Genomic DNA, 15,318 nt, shown 5'->3' with positions numbered 1-15,318 from the left:
TTGGAAATGGAGTCATAGACAGTTGTGAGCGGGAGTAGAACCCAGGTCCTCTGGAAGAGCAGCCTGTGCTCTTAACCACTGAGTCATCTCTCCAGACCCTTGTTGTTGGTTTTGTTTTATTTGAGACAAAGTCTCACTGAATCTCGAGTTCACCAAGTACTCCAGGGTAGCTGCTCAGCAACCCAGTGGAGCTATCTGTCTTTGGCCACTATCCCAGCACTAGGCATGCAAGCATGTGCCACCATACCCAGCTTCCTTATGTGGGCTATGGAGATCATACTTGGGTCTTTATGGTGATCACTTCACTAGCTGAGTCGCCTTCCTAGCCCTGAGCTCAGGAGTTCTTGAAGAGAACTGGGTGTGTATAAAGGAAGACTGCCCACTGCCTGTGACTGACTATATTTGAGATGCTCAAGATAGGCTATTTAAGAAGAGACTCAGGTAGGCACATGGTGTTGGGACGAGGCAAGAAAAGTATTTGCAACTGCAGGTAACTGAAGCTGAGGCTGTGGATTCAGGACCAGAATTCTCTTCAGGAAGGATGGCGAGTGTCTGTAGAATATGGAGAGGATCCAGTTACCAGTCTGCAGCTTTCTGCACATGTTCACTCTACCATCCTGGAGCCCTGTATGGGGAGAGAGATCCGTGTGTATTTGCCTCTCATCCATTCTTCTCCAAGACTCAAAGTTCTCTGCCACTTCCTTCTTTCACCTCTTCCCTGAAGGAGTCTCACTGCCTGGGATTGTGTGGCACAGCTGAAGGAGTTCCTGTCATTAGTGTCTTTTTCTCTTGACTTTTCAACGGTTAGGATAAGGCCCACCTGTGCTACTGAGGGTGTTCTCTTTGTATAAAGTCAAGTTATTGTGGCTGTTACCACATCTACCAAATACCTTTCCAGAAACACTTAGACCAGCATCTCAGTAACTGGGTGGATGCAGGAGCCCAGAGTGCTGACATGGAAAATCCTGACAACACTAGGACTGTAAGTTGGGGAAGCACTGAGACTTGGGATTTCAGTGAAGGGAGCGACAGGGAAGGGGAGCTAACATCCTGCTAAATTCAAGGATTGGGGACTGTGAGTCTGGAGGGACAGTTCCAGAACCCTATTAGGGGGATGCATAAACTCAGTGAAAACTGAGAGCCTCTGTGGCTGTAGAGAAACAGGTACCCCCAGGCTTTCCCTTCTACCCCCCTGCAAACCCCAGGCTTCCCCCTCCACCCCCACAAACCCCAGGCTTCCCCCTCCACCCCACAAACCCCAGGCTTCCCCCTCCACCCCCACAAATCCCACCCCCCACCCCACAAACCCCAGGCTTCCCCCTCCACCCCCACAAACCCCAGGCTTCCCCCTCCACCCCCACAAACCCCAGGCTTCCCCCTCCATCCCCACAAACCCCAGGCTTCCCCCTCTATCCCCACCTCAAGCAGTTGAGACCATGTCCAGCTCGGCTGCTCTGAGATCTGGGCAGTCTTCAGGGACCCTTCTTTGGCTATGGAGCCTGGTATCATGTCATGCTCCCCACCCCTCCTGCTCTCCTGTAGTTTCCATTGTCCTGGGCCCTCCAAATCTGATTATTTTCTAGTAGAAAAGGCTGTAGTTTTATCTAGTTATCTAAATTGTTTGTCATCTATTGCCAGCTGTGGCATGTGATCCAGAAAGGAAATGGCTTTGGGGAGTGTGGGAGCCAATGGCTCTAAGCAGGAACTGCCCACCTGTGGGAAAACAAGTTAAAATCGCCATTGTGATGACATAAATTTGTTTATACTTTGAAAGCACAAACTTGCTTGGAAGGAGCAGAGAGTTGCCCTGTGATTAAACAAAACAAAACTGTCACACATAACCGGTAGTAGACAGTGAAAAAGTTGACCCCCCCCCCCATGTGTGAGCCAGTTTCCTGTCTTTTGGCTTCAGTTTTCTTCTCGGTAAAATGGGTGACGGCTCGCCCCGGCTTGAATCATTCCTGTTTATCATGAGATGAAATTACCCGACAAACGAATTAATTGGAGGAAGTCGGCCTACTAGACAAATGGGAGTTGTTCCTATTTACAAGTATTTTTATTATTATTCTTATTTACACATAATCTGAATGTAATTTGGGAGTCTGATAATGGCATTAACAAGAGAGAGAACAAGTACACTTGGGGTAGTTCCAAGTCTGTGTACCCTAAAAATTGCTTATCATTGAGTTGAATGTCTGCTTTATTGATCAGATTGTTCATTTAGGGTTTCTTAGATAGCCTGACTTTTGACTCATGGGTTAATGCCCAGCTTAGCCCAGCTTTTTGACCCCAGGGCTGCACTGGTTCTGACTGAGCCTGGGTCCCCGTGTCCCAAGGCTGCTGTTGTCTGCTGCAGTTGTCTGAGGCATCTTAGCCACTTGCCTGCAGTTCTTCTCACTCTTGCTTACTAGTGGCTCTCTGATCTCGGCCTCTCAAGTGCTGGGGTCACCTGTCTGGCTTCTAAGCTAATCTATAAACATTTTCTCTCTAAAACCATAGCGTGCTAATGGTAGTAATATTTTTTAACAAGAAATATACGTTTTACATCTGTAAGTATGGACACTTGTACTTATCAAATTTACATTTGATATTGTAGATACAGGACATTTCTCCTTATACAAGGGGCATGGGTGTACTCACCAGGAAATTAATAAGAACAAGAAGTCACTGGGACAGTGAAAATATGTAGCAAAGACATTTAAGAAGGGAAAAGTTAGCTTAGTGTCAAATCCCAGAGTGATTTTCACATGTAGTATAATGGTGGACCGTCAGTCATGATGCCCGTGTTAAAGGCAGCTTAAAGCTTTCACTATACTGTCTTCAAGCTCTAGTAGAGATCCATGAAGGGGCTTGCCAGGCATCTCAGTATCAACAGTGCAAATGTCTAGGGGGTGGGCAGGCAGAAGTGTGGCCTCTGTCCTGCACAATAAAGCCCCTAAGTCCACTGTTGAACTGCCCATGTCCATTCTCCTGGGAAAACCCTTCGGATGTGCAGGAGCCCCTCCCTCTTTCTGCAGGTGTCTCTCTAATGGCAGTGTCCTTCCCGTGGCTGGGATGTGACGTCAGAGTTGCTTAGAATGGCAGTGCTGTTAAAGTAACAGCCCTTCTTTCCTTGCCGATGCCTGATGCCTGACTCAGAACTGTCAATCAGCAAACTAAGGCCTTAATGAGCTGTGGGGCCCACTTTCTACTATGTTGGTGCCATTTGCTCTCTTTCTCTCCCAGTTTTCATTTTTAGAGAGGTGGTGCCACTTTTAACTGCTAAAATACATTTTAAGTTGAAATCTATTTAAGTGACCAGCCCAAACCCCAAACTTCTAGCTAAAACCAAACATCAGAGAACTGTTTCTAAGAAATCTAGCTGGAAAATGTCGTCTTTACAGCACCTTTTCGTCCTTTGATGGTGAGCAAGGATGAAGCTCCAAGGTTAGTGTGAAGTGTCACAAACTTCAACAAAACCTTTACAAAACAGGAATTTGGAATACATGCTATAACTGTCAACACCTATTCTCAATCAAACCAGATCTCTCTAGACCATGAACCTTCGCAGACAAGAATAGCATCTAACACATATGTTGTACACAAAGGCACATCTGTGGAATATGAAATATAGACAGAGTTTTTGTCAACTCTACAGAAACCTGGACGCACCTGGGGAAAGGGAATCTCAGTTGAGAAGTTGCATCTATCAGGTTAGTTCGTGGGATATTTTCTTAATTGCTAACTGATGTAAGCGGGCCCAGAATGCTGTGGGTGGACCTATCCCTGAACAGGTGGGTCCAGGCATTTGAGCAAGGTAGCTGAGAAAGCCCATAAGCAGCATTTCTCCACAGTTTCTGCCTTGGCTTTCCTGGGTGATGGACTGTAGAAAGATAAGATGAGATAAACCCTTTCCTCACCGAGTTGCTTTCGGTCAAGGTGTTTATCACACCCACAAAAAGCCAATTAGAACACACACTGAGGCAAATCCATAGGCATTTTGTTTGTTTTTTCAATACAGAATTTCCCCTGTCCTCAAATTTGATCTGTAGCCCAGGCTGGCCTTGAACCCACCAAAAAATCCCCCTGACTCTGCCTCCCAAGTGCTGGGATTAAAGGCATTACTACCCGGCACAATTTTTTATTGACTTCTGTTAATCATAGGTGAAATGCTTGGGTCAATAAGCCTTCCATAGCCCAAGGATTCAGGGCTTTAGAACATGAGTAAGAAGAGCTGTGGCCAGGAAGGTGACATTTTCACTGCAAAGACAGGCTTGTTTATCTTTTAATTGCTCTCTGCCAACCTCTGCTTACAATGATACCAGAAGCATGCTTTTTTTGTGTGTGTAATAATACATAAAATAGAAGTATGCCCCCTTTCCCCAAGAAAAACTGTGAAAACCAGAGTTGGGGATGGTGGGGAGGCAGTGTCTTCTGGACATGACAGGACCATTGTGCCCAGAACTCACAGCAGCTGCCAACTGTTAAGCACAGGGGGAGGAGGAGCTTATAGCCCCACCCCTAGCTGAGGAGCTAGTGATGATTGATGGCTGCCTTCCAAGGGAGCAGAGAGGCAGTTTTCTCTAAGGAGTGGCCCCTAGTAGGTTGACCATGCCTATGCTTCCACTGTTCATCAATGAAGGAAGTCAGGACAGAAACACAAGCAGGGCAGGAACTTGTAGGCGGGAGCTGATGGAGAGGCCATGGAGGGATGCCTGCTTGCTCCTTATGGCTTGATCAGCCTGCTTTCTGATAGAATCAGCCCAGGGATGGCACCACCCACATCTATCACTAATTAAGAAAATGCCCTACAGGCTTGCATACAGCTCAATCTTGCAACATTTTTTTATTGAGATTTCCTCCTCTTAGATGACTTTAACTTGTGTTCAAACATGAATATTTATTAAATATGTACAGTCCCACATTTCCTTGAAGTCTCTTTCTCTTAAGACTTCTACATGCACCAGCTCTTGTGTCGGGTTCCCTCTGGTATCTGTGTCTGTGATGAGGCTTTGTTGCATGTCAGGCTATATTTGGGAAGTTTTCTGCAGTGCTGAGAGAACAGGAAATTGCTATCTATGCAGACTGGGAATCAAAGTGGAGATGGAAAACCCCCTTTTCGGATGCTTACAACAGGACCATCCGAGTTCCTGCTGCACCTGGTGAGAGCAAGCATGGGTGGTGTGTCTGGGATGCTTCAGTAGAGTGGGTATACACACGTTTGCCTATGTACATAGGCATGCTTTAATAGACACCTAGGGAGTGCATTGTTGGGTAATGCATTGTGAGGATGATGCAAAATGTTCTTATATAGATCAAGATGGCTACAACCTATGCCTCTAAGTGATGGGACCACCACTGTACATTGTCTGTAATGTGGCACTTGATTATATATAATTATTTTGTATCAACTTCAAACACAATGATGTCTCATTAGGTCACACAGTGTTCCCAGAGCAAGATGGCACAGTGACATCATTGACAGCCAAGCAGAAATGCAGGTTTTGTTCCTTGTTCACTGCTAACTTATGGGTTCATTTATTCAGCTACTGTAACTTGGCCCCTCCTCAGCCTCTATTATTACTCTTAACATTTAAATTCCTCCATGCTCGAGCTCATCCCAAGGTCTGTTCTAGGCCCTCACTTTCTGGTCTCCTTATCTCCCTCTTTGTGGGTCTCCATTGGCTTCTGGTCCCATGTCTCACCTCTCAGCAGCTGTTGTCCAGGCTTTCCTGCCTGTGGAAGCAGCATCAATATTTAATTACTGCCCCTGCTATGAAATCCTTTTTTGGCCAGTAACACTCTAGACATGAACCCGCATTCTTGCATTTGAACCAACCAGCCTCTCTCCTGAGTTTGCTTTAAAGTGTCCAGGTATGGTGGTGTTTACCTTTGATCTCAGTACTTGGGAAGGTCTAAGGTAGGCATCACTTTGATGTAGGCTAGCCTGGTCTACATAGAGAGTTTCAGGATAGCCAAGGTTATATAGTGAAACCCTGTCTCAAAAACAAGCAAACCCACCCACCCCCAACACAAATAAACAAAAGTCAAAACAGAAGCATCAAAGGGAAATCAGCAGACACAGGAGTACATGTATGGAAACACAAAAGGGGTGCCTAGTGAAAGGTACAAGGAGTGTGTGTAGCGGAATGTACATTGAGTGTGTGTTTTACACACAGAGTGAAATGAACCTATGGTATGTTTTGTGCCCTTTGCTTCGTGCCCTTTGCTTCTGGAATGTCTCAGCTGAGGTTGAGAAAGGGGAGATTCTTCCCCAGGTCTCAGGTGACGAAATGAAAAAGAAGTAGAAGTTGTCGCCTCTGCCTGTGTTGTTTCCTAGATTTTGTGTTAATATGAAGAGTGTGACTCATGGCTAGAGGCCTGGGCTGTGTGTCCTCTTTGCCTCCCAGCCCTGTCACTTACCAATTGTACAGTCTTTACTGTTGAAGGCACTCTCCCCCCCAAAAAAAATGCATTCCTACTGCACTGGTGAGAGTAAGCATGGCTGGCATGTTTCTGGCCTGCTTCAGTAGAGTTGGTATACATTTTTGTATGTACACATATGCGTATGTACACAGGCATACTTTGATACAGACCTGGGGGATGTATTCTTGGGTCTGTGCTGTGACTAGAATTACGCTAACCTTTGTGGGGATAGGACTGTGAGAATTAAGGAGGTAATGGGATGAAATGAGGGCCCAGTCATTGTTAACAGCCCACACCCTTTTGTTCCTGAGTGTGGATAGGCAGACAATGACTCTGTTGACCAGGCAGCCTCCTCCACCCTCTCAACTTTAAGACATCTTTGAGAGAGATGGAGTGAAGAAGTGAGCATTGATTGTACACTTCACAGGAAGCCTGGCAAGAGTCCAGGCCACACAATAACCACAGAGATATCTGATACTCAATATAAGACCACAATGTGGGAACAGAGGGGAAATAACCCTGCTATGACAACACTTGTGGGCACAGCATGTGTTTCCACACTTATTTATAGGTGCTCTTTCCCTAGCTGTGGAACACATCTCACTGTTGTTCTAACTTATTTGGGGTAAAAGCTTTGGAACAGAGACTTTTAACCAGGGAGTACTTTGGTAACTGCCAGTGGCAGAGAAATCTGAGCCTCGATGGCACAATAACCTGTGTTCTCTTCATTTATGGCTTGGCATCTGCGTTTTCCCCAATACTTCATGCACAGAGGACATTCTCAAATGATTCCGTGGCAAAATAAATAGGGAAGCCACTGATCAAACTGAGGTATGAGAGAGTTGGTGTCGCTCTTATGTAATAGTATAGTCGGGAAAAGATGGCCATTTCCTGTTGAGATGGTACATATACAAAGGTTCTTGGATCTGTATTCTCATTCATGTAAGACTCAAGGACTATGTTGTGCTCATTCTCAAAGCTCTGGCCAATGCACTCTTGTTTTGTATTTTATCTTGCAACTTTGAGGATTGAACCTGGGCTGTGCACATATGAGCCAGGTGCTCTGCCACTGAGTTAGAACCCCTGCACAATGCTGTTTTAGACAGCTGTGGTTAGAACTCTACTTGTAGATAGAAGTTCTTGTTGAGAAGTGTTCATTTTGTTTTGATTTTGATGGCATGAATTTTTAAATTGCCTACTCACACTGTTGCTTCTTTCAGCCCTGAAGAAAATTCTCACGGGGTAGTGAATGGTGCACGCCTTTAATCTCAGCATTTAGGAGGCAGAGGCTGGTGGATCTCTGAGTTCAAGGCCAGCCTGGCCTACAAAGTGAGTTCCAGGACAGCCAGGGCTACACAGAAAAAAAATCTGTCTCGAAAAACAAAAAACAAAAACAAAACAAAAAAAAAAGCCTCTCAGTTGAGGGAGGGACAACAGCTTTTCAGGTCTCCTAGTGTGTATTTTAGGGAAGGTTCTGTCTAGTTACTGCCTCCACAGGCTCTTCAGTCACACAGAACCCTGGTACTCTAGCCAGGCGTTGGTGGCGCACACCTTTAATCCCAGCACTCGGGAGGAGGAAGCAGGCAGATCCTTGTGAGTTTGAGGCCAGCCTGGTCTACAGAGCAAGTGCCAGGATAGGCTCCAAAGCTACACAGAGAAACCATGTCTTGAAAAACCAAAAAACAAACAAACAAAAAAACCCTGGTACTCTAACACTTAGTAACTACAGGACTTAGGCAAATTACGGCAATTTTTTTTTCCTTTTTTAAAAAATTAATTTATTTTTTACATTCCAATTCCAATTCCCTCTCCCTCTTCTCCTTCTGCTTCCCCCTACCCCTCTCCTCCCATCTGCTCCTTGGAGAGGGTAAGGTCTACCCTAGAAAGTCTACTAAGTCTGTCCCATCTTCTCGTTGAAGCAGGACCAAAGCACCTCTCCACTCCCTCCCCCCACACCCCTGTGTCTAGGTTGGGCAAGGCATCTCTCCATATAGAATGGGATCCACTAAGTCAGTTTGTGCATTAGTGTTAGATCTTGGACCCACTGCCAGTGACCTCATATATTGTCTCAATCACACGATTGTCACCTATATTAAGGGAGTCTAGTTTGGTCTTATGTAATTTCCCCATTTGTCAGACCTGAGTCAGTGATCTCTCACTAGCTTGGGTCAGCTAATTCTGTAGGTTTCCCCATCATGGTCTTGATTCTTTTGTTCCTTTTATCACTCCTCCCTCACTTTGATTGTACTCCAGGAGTTTGGTCCATTGGTTGGTTGTGGATTTCTGCATCTGCTTCCATCTGTTTCTGGAAGAGTTCTAGCTTCTCTGGGGTTGTGAATTGTAGGCTGGGTATCTTTTGCTTTTTATTTGGTATCCACTTATGAGTGAGTAAATACTATATTTATCTTTCTGGTTTTGCGTTACCTTGCTCAGGATAGTTTTTTCTAGTTCTGTCCATTTGCCTGTGAATTTAGGATGTCATTGTTTCTTACCATTGAGTAGTACTCCATTGTATAAATATACCACATTTTCTTTATCCATTCTTCAGTTGAGGGCCATCTAGGTTGTTTCCAAGATCTGGCTATTATGAATAATGTTGCTATAAAAATAGTTGAGCAAATGTCCTTGTGGTGTGAATGTGCCTCATTTGGGTATATGCCCAACAGTGGTATTGCACGGTCTTGAGGTAGGTTGATTTGTATTTCTCCTATGACTAAGGATGTTGAGCATTCTGTTGAGAATTCTCTGTTTAGATCTATACCCCATTTTTTAAAAAAGATTTTATTTATTTATTATGTATACAACATTCTGCTTCCATGTATATCTGCACACCAGAAGAGGGCACCAGATCTCATAATGGATGGTTGTGAGCCACCATGTGGTTGCTGGGAATTGAACTCAGGACCTCTGGAAGAGCAGTCAATGCTCTTAACCTCTGAGCCATCTCTCCAGCACCCCTATACCCCATTTTTAAATTGGAGTATTTGGTAGTTTGATTTCTAGTTTCTTGAGTTCTTTGTATATTTTAGAGATCAGCCCTCTGTCAGATGTGGGGTTGGGGAAGATCTTTTCCCATTCTGTAAGGAGCCATTTTGTCTTGTTGACCATGTTCTTTGCTTTACAAAAGCTTCTCAGTTTCAGGAGGTCCCATTTATTAATTGTTGCTCTCAGAGTCTGAGCTACTGGTGTTCTATTTAGGAAGTGGTCTCCTGCGCCCATGCATTCAAATGTATTTCCCACTTTCTTATCTATGAGGTTCAGTGTGGATGGATTTATATTGAGGTCTTTGATCTATTTGTACTTTAGTTTTGTGCATGGTGATAGATATGGATCTATTTGCATTCTTCTGCATATTGACAGCCAGTTATACCAGAACCATTTGTTGAATTTGTTTTCTTTTTTTCCATTTTATATTTTTAGCTTCTTTGTCAAAAAATTAGGTGTTCATAGGGGTATGGGTTGATATTGGGGTTGATATTGGGGTCTTCAATTCGATTCCATTGGTCCACCTTTCTATTTTTATGCCAATACCAAGCTGTTTTCATTACTGTAGCTCTATAGTAGAGCTTGAAGTCAGAGATGGTGATGCCCCCAGATGATCCTTTATTGTACAGGATTGTTTTGGCTATCCTGGATTTTTTTTTCTTTATGAAGTTGAGTATTGTTCTTTCAAGGTCTGTGAAGAATTGTTCTGGATTTTGATGGGGATTGCATTGAATCTGTAGATTACTTTTGGCAGGATTGCCATTTTTACTATGTTGATCCTACCTATCCAAGAGCATGGGAGATCTTTCCATTTTCTGATATTGTCTTTAATTCCTTCTTTAAAGACTTGAAGTTCATGTCATATAGGTCTTTCACTTGTTTGGTTAGAGTTACTCTAAGATATTTTATGTTATTTGTGGCTATTGTAAAGGGTGATGTTTCTCTGATTTCCTTCTCAGCCCATGTGTCATCTGTATATAGACGGGCTACTGATTTTCTTTCTTTCTTTCTTTCTTTCTTTCTTTCTTTCTTTCTTTCTTTCTTTCTTTCTTTCTATTTTTTTGAGTTAATCTTGTATCCTGCTACAATACTGAAGGTTTTTATCAGTTGTAGGAGTTCTCTGGTAGAATTTTTGAGGTCACTTATGTATACTATAATATCATCAGCAAATATGGAGAGTTTGACTTCTTCTTTTGCAATTTGTATCACATTTGATCTCCTTTTGTTGTCTTATCACTATAGCTAGAACTTCAAGTACTATGTTGAATAGATATGGAGAGAGTGGACAGCCTTGTATTGTTCCTGATTTCAGTGGGATCGTTTTGAGTTTCTCTCCATTTAGTTTTATGTTCACTGTTGGGTTACTGTATATTGCCTTTATCATGTTTAGGTATGTTCCTTGTATCCCTATTCTTTCCAAGACTTTTATCATGAAGGGGTGTTGAATTTTGTCAAAGACTTTTTCAGTATCTAGTAAGATTATCATGTGGTTTTTTTCTTTCAGTTTGTTTATATGGTGAATTACATTGATAGGTTTTCGTATGTCGAACCATCTCTGCATCTCTGGGACGAATCCTACACGGTCAGATGATTTTTCTGATGTGTTCTTAAATTCATTTTGCCAGTATTTTATTGAGTATTTTTGCATCTATGTTCATGAGGGAAATTGGTCTATAATTCTCTTTCTAAGTTGTGTCTTTGTGTGGTTTGGGTGTCAGGGTAACTCTAGCCTCATAAAAAGAAGCATCTATGTTCATGAGGGAAATTGGTCTGTAATTCTCTTTCTTAGTTGTGTCTTTGTGTGGTTTGGGTGTCAGGGTAACTCTAGCCTCATAAAAAGAGTTTGGCAACGTTCCTTCTGGTTCTATTGTGTCGAATAATTTAAGGAGTATTGGTGTTTGATCGTTTGGTAGAATTCTACACTGAATCCATCTGGGCCTGAGCTTTTTTGTTTGGGAGACAATTGATAACTGTTTCTATTTCGTAGGGCTTATAGGTGTATTTAAGTTGTTTATCTGTTCTTGATTTAGTTTTGTTATGTGGTACTTATCTAGAAAATTGTCCATCTCCTTAAAGTTTTCCAATTTTGTGGAGTATAGGTTTTTGAAGTACGACCTGATGATTCTCTGGATTTCCCCAGAATCTGTTATGCCCCCCCTTTCCATTTCTGATTTTGTTAATTTGGATATTCTCTCTGTGTCTTTTGGTTAATTTGGATAAAGGTTTGTATGTTTTGTTGAATTTCTCAAAGAACCAATTCTTTGTCTCATTGATTCTTTGAATTGGTTTCTGTGTTTCTGTTTTAATAATTTCAGCCCTCAATTTGAGTATTTCTTGTTGTCTACTCCTTCTGGGTGAGTTTGCTTCTTTTTGTTCTAGCACTTTCAGTTGTTCTGTTAATTCACTAGTGTGCGATTTTTCCAGCTTCTTTATATAGGCATTTAGTGCTAAGAACTTTCCTCTCAGCATTGCTTTCATTGTGTCCCATAAGTTTGGGTATGTTGTGAGGTCATTTTCATTAAATTTTAGGAAGCCTTTTATTCCTTTCTTCATTTCTCCCTTGACCCAGTGGTGGTTTGGTTGATCATTGTTCAATTTCCATGTGTATGTGGGCTTTCTGAAATTAATGTTGCTATTGAATCCTGACTTTAAGTTGTGGTGATCTGATTGGGCACAGGAGTTTATTCCATTTTTTTCTTTTTTGTGTATCTGTTGAGGTTTGCTTTGTTATCGAGTATGTGGTCGATTTTTGAGACGGTTCCATGAGGTGCTGAAAAGAAAGTGTATTCTTTTGTGTTTGGGTGGAATGTTCCATAGATGTCTATTAAGTCCATTTGAGTCATAACCTCTGTTAGTTCCCTTATTTCTCTGTTAAGCTTCTGTCTGGCATATCTGTCCAGTGGTAAGAGTGGAGTGTTGAAGGCTCCCACTATTAGTGTGTGGGGCTTGATTTGTGATTTAAGCTTTAGTAATGTTTCTTTTACAAATTCAGGAGCCCTTGTGTTTGGGGCATAGATGTTCAGAATTGAGATTTCCTCCTGATGGATTTTTCCTGTGATGAATATGAAATGCCCTTCTATCTTTTTTGATTGATTTTAGTTTGAAGTCTATTTTGTTAGATATCAGGATAGCTACACCAGCTTGTTTCTTAGGTCCATTTGATTGGAAAATTTTTTCCCAACCCTTTACTCTGAGGTAATGTCTGTGGGGTTGAGGTGTGTTTCTTGTATGCAGCAGAAGGGTGGACTCCGTTTTCGTATCCAATCTGTTAGCCTGTGTCGTCTTATAGGTGAATTGAGACCCATTTATGTTAATGGATATTAATGACCAGTGACTGCTAGTTCTTGTTATTTTTGTTTTTGTTGTTGGTGATGGCATTGTGTGTTCAGTTCCCTTCTTTGGGGTTTGCTGCTGTAAGCTTATCTATGTCCTGTGTTCTTGCGGATATAGGTGATTTCCTTGGGTTGGCGTTTTCCTTCTAGTACTTTCTGTAGGACTGGATTTGTGAAATTACAGCAATTGTTAGTGGCCTAAGCCTTAAGAATTGAAGGTTGGGGTGGTATATACTTGTAATTCTAACATTCACGAGGCAGGAAGGGTTGTTTTCGGCCAAGTTGAAGGAACATAGGAAATTAAAGGATAGCCTGGTCTACATGGTAAGTCTGTCTTAGAACACTAGATTGTTGAGAGAATTCAATATTGTTTGTGTGTTAAGGTGAAGCCCATGGGGCTGGAATGATAACTCAGTAATTAAGTACATATTCTGCACTTGATTTTGGTTCCCAGAACCTATCAAGGTGGCTCACAACTGCCTGTAACTCCAGCTCCAACTAATCTGACACCCTGTTCTCGACTCCTCAGGCACCTGTACTTAAGCATCCGTGTGTGTGCATGGTGCACACCATTTACAATTAAAACAAATCTTAAAAAAGTCTAAGCTTAAAAGAACCACCAAGGGGAAAAAAAAGAACCACCAAGATAAAGTGGCTTAAACTGTCATTTTTCTCCCATCCAAAGCTGGTCCAGTGACATGATCAGGTTGTTAGGGAGACTTCCATGTTGTTGCTCCTCAGTGTTTGCTCTCCAGGATCACTGTCCATACTGGGACCCTGTCAGGGAATGTAGGGCATCTCTACTGCAGGAAAAGACTTTGCCCCTAGCTTTTGTTCCTGCTCCATTGTCACAGTGCTGACTTACGTGGGCACAGTGCAGAACAAGGGAAAGTAGAGTCTTCAGGAGGCCAGGCGTCGAGTGGGGAGAAAGGGAATTTTGGTGGGCAAGGAACAATTTACCACTGTACACAGCACCCTGTTTAGTATATTGCTTAGAATGAGATCCTATTTTCATCAGTTATTTTCAGTATATATTCAGTGTATTTCCTCAGCAAACTCACCACCTGGAACATACTAGATACACTCAACCATTGCTTTCTTTCTTTTCTTTTTTTCTTTCTTTCTTTTTTTTTTGGCTGTTAACAATGTACTTTTATTATTTTACAGAAAATCATTTTTTTATTAGTTCAAATTAGGAACAAGCTTGTTTCACATGTCAATCCCTCCTCCCTCTCCCTCCCCTCACCCTCACCCCTCCTACCCCACCCCAACCTACCCCCTACCCATCCACCCTCCACTCCCCAGGCAGGGTAGGGCCCTCAACGGGGGTTCCACAAAGTCTACCACATCATCCTGGGCTGGGCCTAGGCCCTTCCCCATGTGTCCAGGGCAAGAGTGCATCCCTTCACATGGGATGTCAACCATTGCTTTCTAAGTGAGAAATACAAGCTAGCAGACTGATTCTCCTTCAGAAAAGTTTTTAGGGATGGTGGGCTGCCGTGGTACAGGAGGAGCGTGCTTTCTTTTGTTAGATGGGAGCTCTGAGGAAGGGCTGGGAGACTTAAGTATCATGACCTCCTCAAACATGGGCATGTCTGTGGGGCATGTGTAAACGACGTGGGGTGGGTGAATGCATGTGTGTGTGTGTGTGTGTGTGTGTGTGTGTGTATGTGTGTGTGCGCGCGTGTGTGTATGAGGAGACATATTCATGAAAGCTTGTGTGTGTGTATGTATGAGGGGATGCATTCCTGCATGCTTGTGTGTGGTGCAAGCATATGTGTATGAGGGAGGTACATTCATGAACGTTCGTAGAATAGGGGTTGACTTGGGGTATTTTTTATCATTTCTCCACCTTATCTTTTGATACTGGATCTCTTCACTGAACCTGAAGCTTGTTGTTGCAGCTGGATAGGTTAGCTGACTAGCCTTCAGGATCCATATAGCTCCATGCCCATCAATGCTGGGGTTATAGGTGCTCATCACCATGTTGAGCTTTTATGTGGGTGTTGGGGGTCTAGACTCAGCTCTTCACGCTTGAGCAGACACTTTTGACCCTCTCAGATTAGGTTTGAGGAGAAGACCTACGTGTGGATAATCTCTTGCTATACGGCAGAAGCCAGAAAGGTAGGTTTTGCTTACAGTGCTGGGGATCCAACTCAGGGCATCATGCATGCCAGGCAAGTCCTCCTTTCTCTCTAACTGCATGGAGAAGGGTTTTGGAAGCCTGGGTGTAGCATTTCAAAGAGTAGACACATATTCTTTTCCAGCATGTTAACTGTTGCCTATTTGTGAGGCTGATGTTGTCTCCTAGGCTGTGATTTCTCTCCTGCATCATAAATACTGAAATGAGCTTCGTGAATTCGTTAGCTGGTTTTCAACTCTCGGTGAAACAGCATTCTAGCAAACTGGAAAGGCACAAGCAGATTGTCCCTGGAGGTGGGAAGGGGAAGAGAGTTCTTAAAGCTTTGGCTGAGCTATTTGTCAGGCCATTTTGGAATTGGGCAGTATCAGGTTTGGAGGAGCAAGTGCTGGCTAGCCACCCTAAGCAGAGTCCCATTCTCAGCACTGTCGTCCAGCCTGGCTGGCCTTGAGTGGA

This window comes from Cricetulus griseus, chromosome 5 (assembly GCF_003668045.3).
Source record: "Cricetulus griseus strain 17A/GY chromosome 5, alternate assembly CriGri-PICRH-1.0, whole genome shotgun sequence".
Lineage (NCBI taxonomy): Eukaryota > Metazoa > Chordata > Mammalia > Rodentia > Cricetidae > Cricetulus > Cricetulus griseus.
This window is presented reverse-complemented; position numbering follows the sequence as displayed.